Source organism: Lagopus muta, chromosome 16 (genome assembly GCF_023343835.1).
Source record: "Lagopus muta isolate bLagMut1 chromosome 16, bLagMut1 primary, whole genome shotgun sequence".
In the NCBI taxonomy this organism is placed as follows: domain Eukaryota; kingdom Metazoa; phylum Chordata; class Aves; order Galliformes; family Phasianidae; genus Lagopus; species Lagopus muta.
In genome coordinates, this window is record NC_064448.1 from 13,695,581 (window position 1) to 13,707,603 (window position 12,023).

Sequence of the window (12,023 nt, forward strand, 5' to 3'; positions counted from 1 at the left end):
TCTGGCGGACAGTCACCAAGGGTGAGATGGATAAGGGCAATGTGTTTGCTGAGAGCTGCTGCTTTCAGAGCTCCTGCCGCTCTCAGAGACTCCTCCTGCCCTGGCCTCCACCCAGGGCTTATTCCTCCTCACCATCACAGCCATTGCACTTTGTCTGAAGTGCTTAGTGGTTACTGGTGTGCGAAAGGGAGCTTGAGTATCCCTTTACCAGGGGATTGCCTTCCTCGCTGTCTGTCTGGAGGAGGAATATGGAGATGTGAGAACACGAGGTTGAATATGAAGGCTTTCTGTGAAAACATGAGCAAAGAGAACACAAAAGATCCTGTTGCTGGTGTTAAGAGGTCCACAGAGAGAGGACTCAGGCGCCCATCAGCAGATGGGAGTTTTAAATTGAGGTACAGTATCGCAGTGCCTGCTTTACCTGCTGTTATTGAGGAGGAGGTGCGCCCCTTTGGGCACAGCCAGCAGCTGGCACGTGCTCTTTTGGCTGAGCTCAGGTGCAAGATGGAGCCCAGCGTGCAGCTGGAACCAAACTGCTGCTAAGGAGTAACCCGAGGGACTGAGATCTCAGGTGCCAGGCTTGGATGCTGGCAGAATTCAGGGCCATGAAGGCATTTAGAAGACTGAGACCAAGGGTGTTCTCACAAGCTGCTGCCTCCCCAGAGCAAGTCTAACAGCATAGGTCAGCATATCCCCACTTGCAGCCAAATTTCCTTCATTTCCCTTAGAATCACCAAGATTGGAAAGGATCTCCAAGATCATCCAGTCCATCTATCACCGATATATCCCCACTAACCCACGTCCCTCAGTACAACATCTAACCGTATCTTGAACATCTCCGGGGTCGGTGACTCCCCCACCTCCCTGGGCAGCCCATTCCAGCGCCTGGCTGCTCTTTTGGAGGAAAGCCCCGCTGTGCCGGAGCCGGTATTTCATTCAGCTCCTAGGCAGCAGCAGCGAGCACACGGGCTGCAGGGGGCTGTGGAGAGAAGGGAATTGGAGGAGGAACGGGTCCCTCTCTTGAGGGCTGTTTCAGCAGAAGGTGCCGCCTCCCCTGAAGTGACAGCCCTGGTGCCTGCTGGGGAAGAAGATGTTTCGCAATTGCAAACAGTACCCGGATCCCGCAGGGACGGCGCGTGCTGCCTCCAAACGGAAGAGCACGGGGCTGCTCTTAAGAAGGCGGGGAGCTCCGCCGAGCCGCGCCGGCCCTCGTCCGACCCCAGCCGGCCCTGCAGCCGGCACGGCACGGCCCAGCGCTCAGCTCTGCCGGGCGGGCAGCGCGGCGGGACGGCAGTGACCCCGCGTGGGCTGCGCTGGAGGCTGCGGCTCCGCCTGCGCCGCCAGCATCGGCGCCGCGGCACGGAGCAGCTCGAGGGCAGCTCGTCGATAGCGCAGCTGTGGGGATGGCTGTGAGGAGGAAGAGATGTGAGCGCCTCGCCGGGAAGTTTCCCCCCCCCTCCTCCGGGAGTCTCCTCGTCGCTCGGGCTCTCCCGAGCCGGCTAAGCTCTCCCGGTGCCTCGCTGCGGTCTTCCTGGCCCGGACCCTGAGCGCAGCGCGCCTCGCTCCCTCCGTCTCACGAGGACGGGCCCGCTGAGCTCGGTCCGCTCGGCTCCCTTCCCAGCGCACGCGGGGCGCTGCCTTTGTATCCGCTGCGTTCTGGCACCGCGTCCCCTCCGCCGCTCCCGCAGCGCTCGCACGGAGCGCGGCGCCTCTCGTGGCCAGGTGAGAACAGCACCGCTTCCCAGAGAGGGCGGACCAACCGTTCCTGGCTCGCGAAGCCCCGTTTCCCACAGGTGTATCCACGATCCCCAGTGACCTGGAGGCGGCTGTGATCTGGGCTCCTCCCGTCCGCAGGCAGAACACGAGGGCTGCGCAGGGTGCGGGGCGGCATCAGCGCCGGGTCCGAGCCGTGCACCATCCGTCAGCAGCTGGCACGAACCTCCGTGTGCCGACAGGGGTTTGCCCTCGGAGAGGAGCGAGAGAAAGGGAGGAGAGAATTCCTCCAACCCAGCAGCTGCGGGGTCCCGGAGGATCCGTTCGTGGGGAAGGGGAGCTGAGGGCACGGAGCGCGGAATGTGGGGAGTGGAAACGCTCGGAGCAAAGAAACAAACGGAGAATAGCGCGGAAACACCGCGCCCCGGGTTTGTGGAAGTAGGAAAGCACTGAAGAAACCTATTTCCCACAAAGCTCTCAGGAGACTTTGCTTAGCGCCATCCTGATTCCTCCTGCTCTTTGCATCCTGCCGCAAGAGCACTAACCGCAAAGATTTTTGCTGCTGCACGTCAGCCCAGCTTCGGCTTTCGGCTGTCACGAGACCCAAAAGGGTTTGGGTTGCAGCGCGCTGCCCGCGCCACCTCAGGGCGTCCTCCGCGCCTCGCGCCCGATGCCCGCGTGCCTCGCGGCGAGAGGGAGCGGCGCTCGGCCCCGCCCCGCCCTCGGCCCCGCCCACCCCGCCCTCAGCCCCGCCCCCTCCCTGGCGGCGGGTGGCGGCGCCGCAGCGAGGCGGCCATTTTGTGGCGCTGCGCGGTCGGTGGCGCTGGGCTCGGCGCGGCGCGGGGCCCGGGAGCGGCGTTGGCGCCGTTCTTAGCCCTTTTTCCCTTACGGATCCCTCGGTAAGAGCGCGGCGCTGCCTGGGCGGGTTGGGCTCTAGCCGACTGCCCCGCGTTGCGGGTCCGCGGCGAGGCGAGGGAGGCCGGGCGGGCGGGCGCGGCTGCACGCGGCCCCGCGCACAAAGGGCCGGGTTCCCCTGCGTCCCTCGGGCCGCGCTGTGGGAGCACCGAGCGGGTGCCGCTCCCCGCGGCCGTCCTGAAGCGAGGGGGCTCCGGGCCGCGCCCCCTCCCGCCGCCCCTCGCCGCGGCCCGCGGAGCCGTGCGGGCGGCTGGTGAGCGCCGCGGGCCCGGCCCGGCCCCGGCACCTCGCGGCTACGGGATTGGGAGCGGCGGGGCGGCGGGGCGGCGGGGCCGGGCAGGGAGCGGGGGGGGTCCGCGGGGCGCGCGGCCGCGGGGGGCGGGGCGGGGCGGGACCGCCGCGGGGTGACGGTGGCGGAGCCGCGGGGTGACTGACGGTGCCGCGCCGTTCCTGCGGGCGGGACCGCGGGGCGCATCCTCGTCCTCTTTGTCCCTTTAAAAGTCCGCGGGCCGGTCGGTCGGTAAGGGCATCTCCGTGCGTCGTCCCGAAGCCGCTGCGTGCCGCGCGCCCTTAACGCGGACGGCCGGAGGCGGCGCGTTGTTTTCTTAGCGGTGAGGTCAGAGCGGAGCCGGGCTGCCCCGGCCGGGCCGTGTGAAGCAGAGCTGATGGCCTGGGGCTCCTCTGTGTCAGTAATGAGCGTTTGTGTCGCAGAGCCGCCTTTGCCCCGGACCCGTTCCGTTCCCTGTGAAGGTCCCGTTTCCAGAAGCGCCCGACCAGCATTCCTGTATAATTATTTCATTAACTTCTGTGTGACTCGAGGTGGTTGGGGAGCTGGAGGCGGTGCAGGTCGGTGCGCGCCGTTCCCCCCGGGGTGTCTCGTGGTGCACGTTGTCACCAGTATCGCCGTGTCTGCATGGAAAGATTTCACTTGAGCAGTCAGATTACCGTCTGCTTGTCTGTAATCCAGAGTAATTAATTAAGGTCAAGTTGGGAATGAGGTTAGCATCGTAATTGCTTATAACAGTACTGCCTCGATTGAAATGTAAGAAGCATATAATTAATTCTTACCTTTAATTGGATAAGTTCTCCAAAGCTCTTTTTCTTGCTCCTGCAGTTCCTGGCTAATCTAAGCAATGATATTGACCTAAATTCTCCCTCTTGGTCAGAGAATGAGGGTGCAATCCTTAAGTTAACTGTAGGGCATGCTAAATTCTCCAGAAGCTCCATGGCTGTGGTTCATCAGCCTTTGACAGAAGCAGATGTGGCTTGCCTCTGTGTGGCTCCATCCTGTGCTGATGTGTGCTGGGCTGCATGGACACATGGACGAGCCCTTGGTGCATTCTTAGGGCTGCCTGTTGGTGTAGATGTGATGTTTTTTTGGTGGCAGTTTCTTTCTCAAATTTTATTTTTAAAGAAAAATTGCAGATGCTTTGGACTTAATGGCCTGTCGTGTTAAGTGTTGCTAAATGTGTGTAAGGCATTTATCCTTTTGTTTGCTCCTTACAGTCTTCAACTATCTTTCCCTTGCTTACAGGGTTATCTTAACTTTTGGAGCCTCCTGTAGGAAAACGCTTCTTTCAGGTAAGGAATTGACTTACTGATTTTAGTTTGACCCTACTGTCTGCTGTCAGTAGCTCCATAGCCTGTGCTGATCAAGGAAGTGCTGGGTCTGGTGGCTTTGAAGGCTTTATTATCGTTGTTCAAGTGCTAGATTTAAGTGTACATGCAGGTGCAGAGCATGTCCATGCTGGCTGACTGCAGATGTGCGTAGCAGAAAAGAATGCTGTTAGAATGTAGTATTTATTCCTTCTTGAGATGTGCTGATTTGTTGACACGCCATTGTGTGGTTTTAGTGGGCTTGAGAGCTTTGAGCCAACCTTGTTTGAGTAGAGCCAGCTGCAGTCTGCTGTGTGTGCTGCAGAATGGCTAGCTCAGAGGGGACCTTAAAGGCCGCCAGTCCAACCCCTGCTGTGAGATGGTTGTTCCCCACCCCATCAGACTGCCCAGGGCCGCATCTGTGGCCTGGAACACCTGTAGGATGGGGCACCCACCTGCTCTGAGCATCTTTGTGGCCCTTCTCTGGACCCACTCCAACAACTGCACATCCTTCTTGTGCTGGGGGCCCCAGGCCTGGGCTCAGCACCACAGGCGGGGCCTTCGGGGCAGAGCAGAGGAGGACAATCCCTTCTCTTGGTCCACTGCCCCCTCTGTTGATGCAGCCCAGGGCACTGTAGGCCTTCTGGGCTGTGAGCACACGGCTGGAGAACTTGTGCCCAGCTTTTCATCCACCAGGGCCTCCAGGTCCTTCTGCACATGACTGCTCTCAGTGAGTTTCTCTCCTGGTCTGCTCTTATATCTGGCTTAGCCCCAGCCCTGCACTCGGCCTTGTTGAACTTCATCAGGTTCTCGTGTTCACACTTCTCAAGCTTGTAGGCTTTAATGAACTCCATTTCAGGTAGAGTTCTGAAATTAGCCAAGAAGCTATTAGCTGTGTCAGCCTGTGTCTCTGGGTGCTGTGTAACTGTGTATTAAATGGGATAGTGGGAAGGAGCAGTTGGCTGGTAGGCTGAGGGGACTGTTGTGGGGTTTGTTGTTTGTTTTTGGTTTTTTATTTATTTTCACGTGTGCATGATGTTAGTATCCAAGCTGTCCTGGCCTTGTTGCTGAGGTTAAAATACTAATTTCAGCACAAGGTTATTGTTCTACTACTTAATCTCAGCACTTCTCTCCAAGGAAATGGAGAACATCCTCCAGTTGTGCATAATTTTAGTGAAGATACTGCTTTGAATTTCTGTAGTGCTCCAGCTGTAGAACTGTGTGGCTTTGGCCCTGGGACATGGATGGCAGCACTGCTGAGTAGAGTTTGAGTGGTTTTTCTTAGTGCTGAAATCAAAAAGGCTTCAGTAGAGCATCAGAGGTTACACAAAATACCACACCTGAATTGCTTCTTCACTATACTGAGCACTGCTAATGGCTTTTGTGTGACATGATCCTCTGTACCTGTATAGATCCTCTGCTTAGGTTGCATCTCTGTCTCTCGATGCTGCTGCCTTGCAAAAGGATGCAGTGACTTTTTTTTTCCCCACCTGCCCTTTCGTTTCTGAGCTGGGAGAGAAGTCTGAGCCTTCAAGTGCACCCCTTCCCTTTCTTTTTGTGATAAGCCTGCAGAGTTGCATCCTCCTTACAGTGTGGCACATACACAGATGTGTCTCCTTAATGTAATGAGAATGTGACATCTCAGCAAAGTTCATGAGCACGTAGTGTAGGGTTTCACTTCGCACATCAGGAAAATATCCTGTTCCTTATCAACAGGGAGGGCAAGGTCTGCATAGTTGGGGGAAAAAAAAAGAATAATGAAACTGAGAAGTGCCTTGTGTGTCAGAACACTGTGCGCTGTGGCTGTGAACAGTGGTCATTAGTGCAGATAGCGTAGATTCTGTGAGAAACATTCTTGGTTTTGTTTTTTTTGTTTTCCCCAGATTTTCTTACAGATGTTTTTTCAGTTTGACTTCAAAGAATCACAGCTCCAAGCTGTTAATGCCCAGTACTGTTAACAGGTGCTTTTTTGTGCTGCCTTAGTGACTCTTTCACTTAGAGTTGTTCTCTATCCAGAATACACGTTGGTGCTCACCAAGTTGGGTTCAGCTGCCTGCTGTAAGTGTACAGGGTGCTGCTGGAACATCCAGAGTGACATCAAAGCCAGTGGTAGAACATCAGGTCAAAACTAAGTTTGTCACTTTGACCCCTGACGTTTTGAGTTTCTTCTAAAGTGTGGACTTGCTTGAATTCCAAGGCTGCTCTCTGGCGATGCACCTATCAAGTGCCTCCAGCCTTACATTGCTGCACTACCACGCTCAGCCAGAAACGTGAAGGTGGCTTTGCTGTAAGCTTGTCCAGGGAGCTTCGTGCTGTTTGGTCTTTGCTTTTGAGGGAGTATGGAGCGGGAATGAGAAACAGTCTGCTTTACTCCTCTTCTTGATTTCATTCTCAGTTGACAGAGGTGCCTTCAGCTGTAGGCAGCCATTAGGCAGGGCAGAAATGTCTTTTAAGGGGCAGTTCTATGCACTGCATGCAGCATCGTGAAGTGGATTTATGCAGCTTCAGGGAGGCAGAGAGGAGAAATCGTGGTGAGGCTGTGGGCTCAATTAGAAGTTTAGAAATTTAACTTCAGGCTAAATTAGAAAGATTGAGGTGGCTGTAGCTCGTTTCTGCCACTGCCTTCTGCCTGGAGAAGCCTTGCACATATTGACACGGAAAGGATGTTTGGATGAAGAGACTTCCTGTAGAAACTCTTGGTTTACTTCTCGTAGTAGCACAGTGCTCATCCCTGAGCCGTGGGATGGCTGTAGGTCATCCAGCAGGGCTGCTAATGGAGGAGCACTGCCTTTGCTTGTCTTTGTGGGTTTGCTCGTGGCACACTGACTGCTTGCTGTGTGATTGGTGTGGTGAACTTCATCGTGATTTTGGGTAATTGTTTCCCTGCAACCCGGCAGCTGACATCAGCACTGTTCAAGCTGTTAAACATTTGGACTCTCCGTTTCCTTGAATTCTTACTGCTTGGTGGATTTTTGTGCCTGAAGATGTCCTTCATACCACACTTAACTCTTAATTAAGTTCTAAAATCAGAGGTTTTAAGAATCTGCAGTTGGTAGAATCTTTCCAAAGACAGAATTGTTCTGTATCCATCTTTTCCTCTGATTTGTTTGGCTGCTTTTGTTGTTTTTTTTTTTTGTAGTGGTCAGAATTATTTCTGAGTAAGAGATATTCAAAATATATATGTATAAATATATATATCTATAATTCTATATGTGTATATATACATATGTTTTCATAATACTTAAAGTATCTTTCAAGCTCTGAAGTCCCACATCTTGAAAAGCTGTGCTTATAAAATGAGAGTGTGTCTCTTGAACTTGCTGAAGGCTTCTATTCCAATTTTTAAACTGTTTTCAAATAATCAATATCAAAAGATCACCTGTGAAGGAAGTTCAGCCCCCGTGGTTTTGCAGCAGGAACCCACCAGCGTAAGTGGGAGCTGTGTTGCATCAGAAGCCATGATTCCAGTTCTGTGAATCTGCGTCTGCTGTAATTGTTTTGCAAAAGAATTTTGATGTGCTTCCAGATCTGGAGTGCTCAGGCATTTTGAGCCTTGACTCAGCTCTGGAAGTCCTGGTTTTGTTTATGTGCTGTTTCTCACGCTTGAATGTTTCAGAATTGAAGCTTCCTCTTTTTTTAGTTTCGGTCCTCGGAGTTGACGAATGTTTGGGCGATAAAACGGGGTTGGTGCTGAGATATTTCCGGGCTCTCATCCTGTGAGAAGAAAGGAGGTGTTAGATTTGGGGCAGAGTAATTGAACTGAAGTCTCGGAATATTTCAGATAAGCTTTGAAATGTTAGCTGCCAAACAGTGGCTAGATAGACAAATTCCTAACTGCTCTTCCCAGTTCTCTCTCTAGGAAAAACAAAAGGGAAAGATGGGGCTGGGGAAAGATAGAGGGGGGGAAAAGCCCCAAAGCCACCAGCAGGAGCTGGGTGTGCTTAGCAGGCTGTTGGAAGAGATGGCGAGTGGGAATTGCAGCCGTGTGCCCTGGCTCTTTAGCCTGATGTTTCCTTGGACGTTCTCAACAGCGTGCACAGTAAAACTGCATCCTGTAATGTCATTTAGGTGCAGTTGGGTAGGTGTGCTGTATGGTAGATGTCACCTATTCAAACATATTTACACAGTACCCTGAATTCTGAATTAGTTGGACATGCAAGTTTGGTATGCTGCCTTCTGCCTTGGTTAATGGAGGTGTTCTGGGATATCTGGCATGCAGAATAGGAAGAACAGCAAGTTACTGGTGGGTTCTATTTAGTGAAGGATAAATCAGTGATGGAGAAACTTGATCAGGGTATGCAAAGAGTCTTTAAAGACCTCAGGGTTGATCTTCGGTTTGGATCATGATAGCCAGCACTACTCTGTATTGCAGTATTTCCAGATTAAATTGATACTCTGTAATTTTTCAGGCATGCTTTTTTAAGCTCTAAAGTTACTTTTTGTCTCAGAACTCATTCATGTGATTCTTTTTCTTCCCTGTAGTGGTACAGCAGCACAGGGATGCTCGTGACCGCCTAAGCAGCGAGTTTCTTCTTGGTGAGTATAAGCACAGATCCTCATTTTTCTGAAAGGACTTTTTTTTCCTTCAAGCATTTACAGCATGTTGTAAAATTCATTTTTCTTCATTCTTGCTAAGGCACTGTGGATCCCATTCCTGTAAATTAAACCTTATGTTCTTAATGCAGAAATTGCAGACTTTCAGTTGGATGATAAAATGGCAGTTTGATCAAAGTAGTTGCTCTTGAATGTAGCTTGTTCTGCTTAGGGAAAGCCTGCTTTATTCCACGTGATTTGAACCCTTTTCCAGAATCTCTCTGCCTGTTCAGTGTTGAAGTGTCTCTAACGTTTGTGCTACAAGAGACCAAAAAAAAAAGAAAAGAAACCAGAACAGTTAAATAAGAGATGATCAGATGGCTGAAAAGCATTCTTTTCAGTATCACGTATTTATTTCTTTAATTGCACTTGGTAATGAAAATAAACTTTACTACAAAAATTGCCCACGTTCCTAATTTCTGCTTCCACATTGGTCTCCCCACCAGTTTGCAGTGCCAGCACAGTTGTGTGGGTTGTTGATGAGGGGATGAAAAGTGACATTCTCATGTCCTGTAATCTCAGGGAGGGTGTGAGGATGGCGACCCAGGAAGGGCGGTTTGTTTGCTAGCGCCACTGCTGCCTCTGAATGCTTTGAGGAGGTCGTGGTTCTGCCTGCACAGGGAGCAGATGCTGCTGTCAGCAGTGTCAGCTGTGGCCGTCTGCCTGGGGAAACAGTCAGGCATGTTTGCGATGAAACTCAAAGCTTTCTGCTTTGCATGGGTGTTTCAGTGATAGGGAGTTAGTTATCTGTTACTCTTGATGTGGAAGTTGCAAGTATCAGTTCAGAGTTTGGTTTTGGTGCTGTCACTCAGCCAAGGAGTTTGCTTCCTGCATAGTGCTTGGTTGGTCTGGCAAACTGAAAGCAAGAAGTCAGCGTTGATTACAATCTGTTTGAGATCCTATGCAGTGCACATAAGAGCTGGATGTAGTCTGGTGTCTTGTTTGAAGTGTCTTTGGGATGGAAAATGGAGATGTCACAGTATTCCTGAGAACTTATTGCCTTGTCTGATAGTCTGCATGTTTAATTCATGTGTTTTCTTGTACCTGCTCCTACAATTAAAAAGAAAAAAAAGCAAACTAACAAAGTACTTGATTGAATCAATGTGTGAAAGGCCACTGATTAGGATAGCCTGGGTCTTGGGTTTCCTTGTAACCCTTACTCAAAAACTTACATTGCTGTGAGACAGTCTGTGTGTGTGGACAGGCAGGATTCCTTGAGTGAATAGCTAGTACAGGAACTGTCTGGGTGAGCATTTTAACTGGTGGGTTTTCCGTTTCCTTTTTTGTTCAGCGTAGGATGAAATACAGTGAGACATACTGCATGGCAGCAGTGGGGCTGGTAGGCATGGCACACGCAGACCTTGTAGGCTGTGAGATCTGCCTACAAGTCAGCGCCAAAATGTTTTTCTGTAGCGCTGTTTCAATGTTTGTGAGACTGTGCGAGTCTTTGTAAGATGTTATTAGGGTTGTGTAATATAGCAATGTCTGTAAGTACAACCTTGCAGCTTGATACAGCCATTACCTTTTCTCATCTGCAGGTGTGTGGTTTCAGCACAGCGTGGCTGTGGTCTTGCAAGGTCTTCTGATTGTGGTGGGGACCATGGACTTCTCTGCACTGACCATCCCTGATGGGGGCAAGCATGTTGTAGGGGGTGAATTGGGTGAGGCTTTCATTGTTTTACCACTGATGAAGGCGCAAGGCTTTGCATGATGTATGCAGATAGTATGAGATCAAAAGTAAGTGCTGAGCAGTAAAAACCTGCTGTGCAAAATGTGATTGGACTTGGTCCTTGTCAGTTCCACAGTATGCATGGAGATATGCTAGCAGTCTGATTGTTCAGATAAAATGCTGGAGTGAATGGTAGTCAGCTTACGCTTTGTGGATCCTCCCATTACTCTGTCTTAGCACAGAAGCTGCTTATGCTGCTATGTGGATAAAAAGCAAGATTCATGCTTGCAGGAAGCAAAATGCACTTGGGTTTTCTGCTGCTGCATTTCAGATCTCGGGGCTCCCTTCAGTAGCTGAGTGCTGCATCTCCAGTGGACGCAGAACAGTCTCTTGCTAGTTACTTTCTCTGGTTTTGCAAGTGCCTCTTGTTAATGCAGTACCTGCCCTACCTGCCTCTTCCTCTTCTGTAGCCCTGCGGAATGCCCAGCAATACAGAACACATTATAGGAGCTGAACAGCAATCTTAACCATCCCAAGTAAAACCTAACTGCGTTGTACTGAGTAGTTATGTATTTTATCTCGTGTTGCTGCAGTTTGCCAAAGCTAACCATGCTCCTTCATCTAGCCAGAGGACTGCAGTGATTCACTGAGTTCCTCATTTATTATTATTTTTTTTTCATGTGTTGGGCTTTGTTGGAGGTGTGGGAGGAGATCCTGGGTTGGTGCAGGTATGTTCCAGAATGAAGGAGGTGAGGCTGAATCATGGGACTGAATTTGCCGTTTGAACTGAAGTAATACTCCATTTGGAGGGGAGCTGGCTTAAAGGCAAGGTTTTGTTTTGATGCAATTGTGTGTGGGGAATGGTTTAATCATATTTGTGGGTGATCTGGAAAATTCTGTGCAGGTAGGTGAGGGTTTGGAAACTGCAGTGACTCTGCAGTTTCCAGAGAGAAGATAAGAGGCTGTTACTCATGAGTTTGTTATAACTGCTTGCTTATGTCCTATATGACAATATAAGGAGATGCTTCAGTTTATAAAGGAACTTTCTTCTTTCAAAGCTTCCTGGTTCACCAGATCAGGGGCTGAACACTGATGGAGCTTAAAAACTGAAGAGTAAGAATTGCTACAGGCTTGTTTTAAAAGACAAAAATCATAAATCCCCAAAGGGATCAGCATTCATGTAGGCATATTGTCCTCTGCAGTGCCCTGATAGAAGTGTGAGTACCAATTAGGAAGGTACAAGGAATTGAATGGTTGAATAGTCTTTTAAATCTGAATTGCCTCATGGTGACTCTCCCAAGCAGGGAAAGCTCTGCCTTTTAAGCAACAGAAAGGTGTGCTTTTTGTGATGTGGATTTAGAAATACTTTCTGTTGAAACCAGTGATTTGTCTGCATTCTGGAGTATCAGTTCCTGAAATGCTGCTCATAGTCATTGCAGAGTAAGAAGTTTTTAAGAATATGAAAAAAGAATAAGAGTAGAGAGGAGCCTTCCAGCTTTGGGGAATAATGTTCTGCCAAGTGTGTCTGCCTGAGGAA

At 50.7% G+C, this 12,023-nt stretch overlaps 1 protein-coding gene across 10 annotated transcripts in view; it reads left to right on the top strand.

Annotated features, from left to right (window-relative positions):
• Positions 1 to 2,479: 2,479 nt before the first annotated feature.
• The window catches only part of PHF20 (PHD finger protein 20), a 64,099-nt gene continuing 54,555 nt past the window's right edge, over positions 2,480 to 12,023 (top strand). For 5 of the 10 annotated variants that reach the window (XM_048962576.1, XM_048962582.1, XM_048962585.1 and 2 more), the window contains exons 1-4: positions 2,480 to 2,612; positions 4,163 to 4,209; positions 8,707 to 8,760; positions 10,356 to 10,478. The gene's annotated coding sequence lies outside the window, so the exon portion shown is untranslated. Of the gene's footprint in view, positions 2,613 to 3,339; positions 3,475 to 4,162; positions 4,210 to 8,706; positions 8,761 to 10,355; positions 10,479 to 12,023 lie in introns of all 10 variants that reach the window. The other 5 variants (XM_048962578.1, XM_048962581.1, XM_048962577.1 and 2 more) reach the window with 5 other exon arrangements.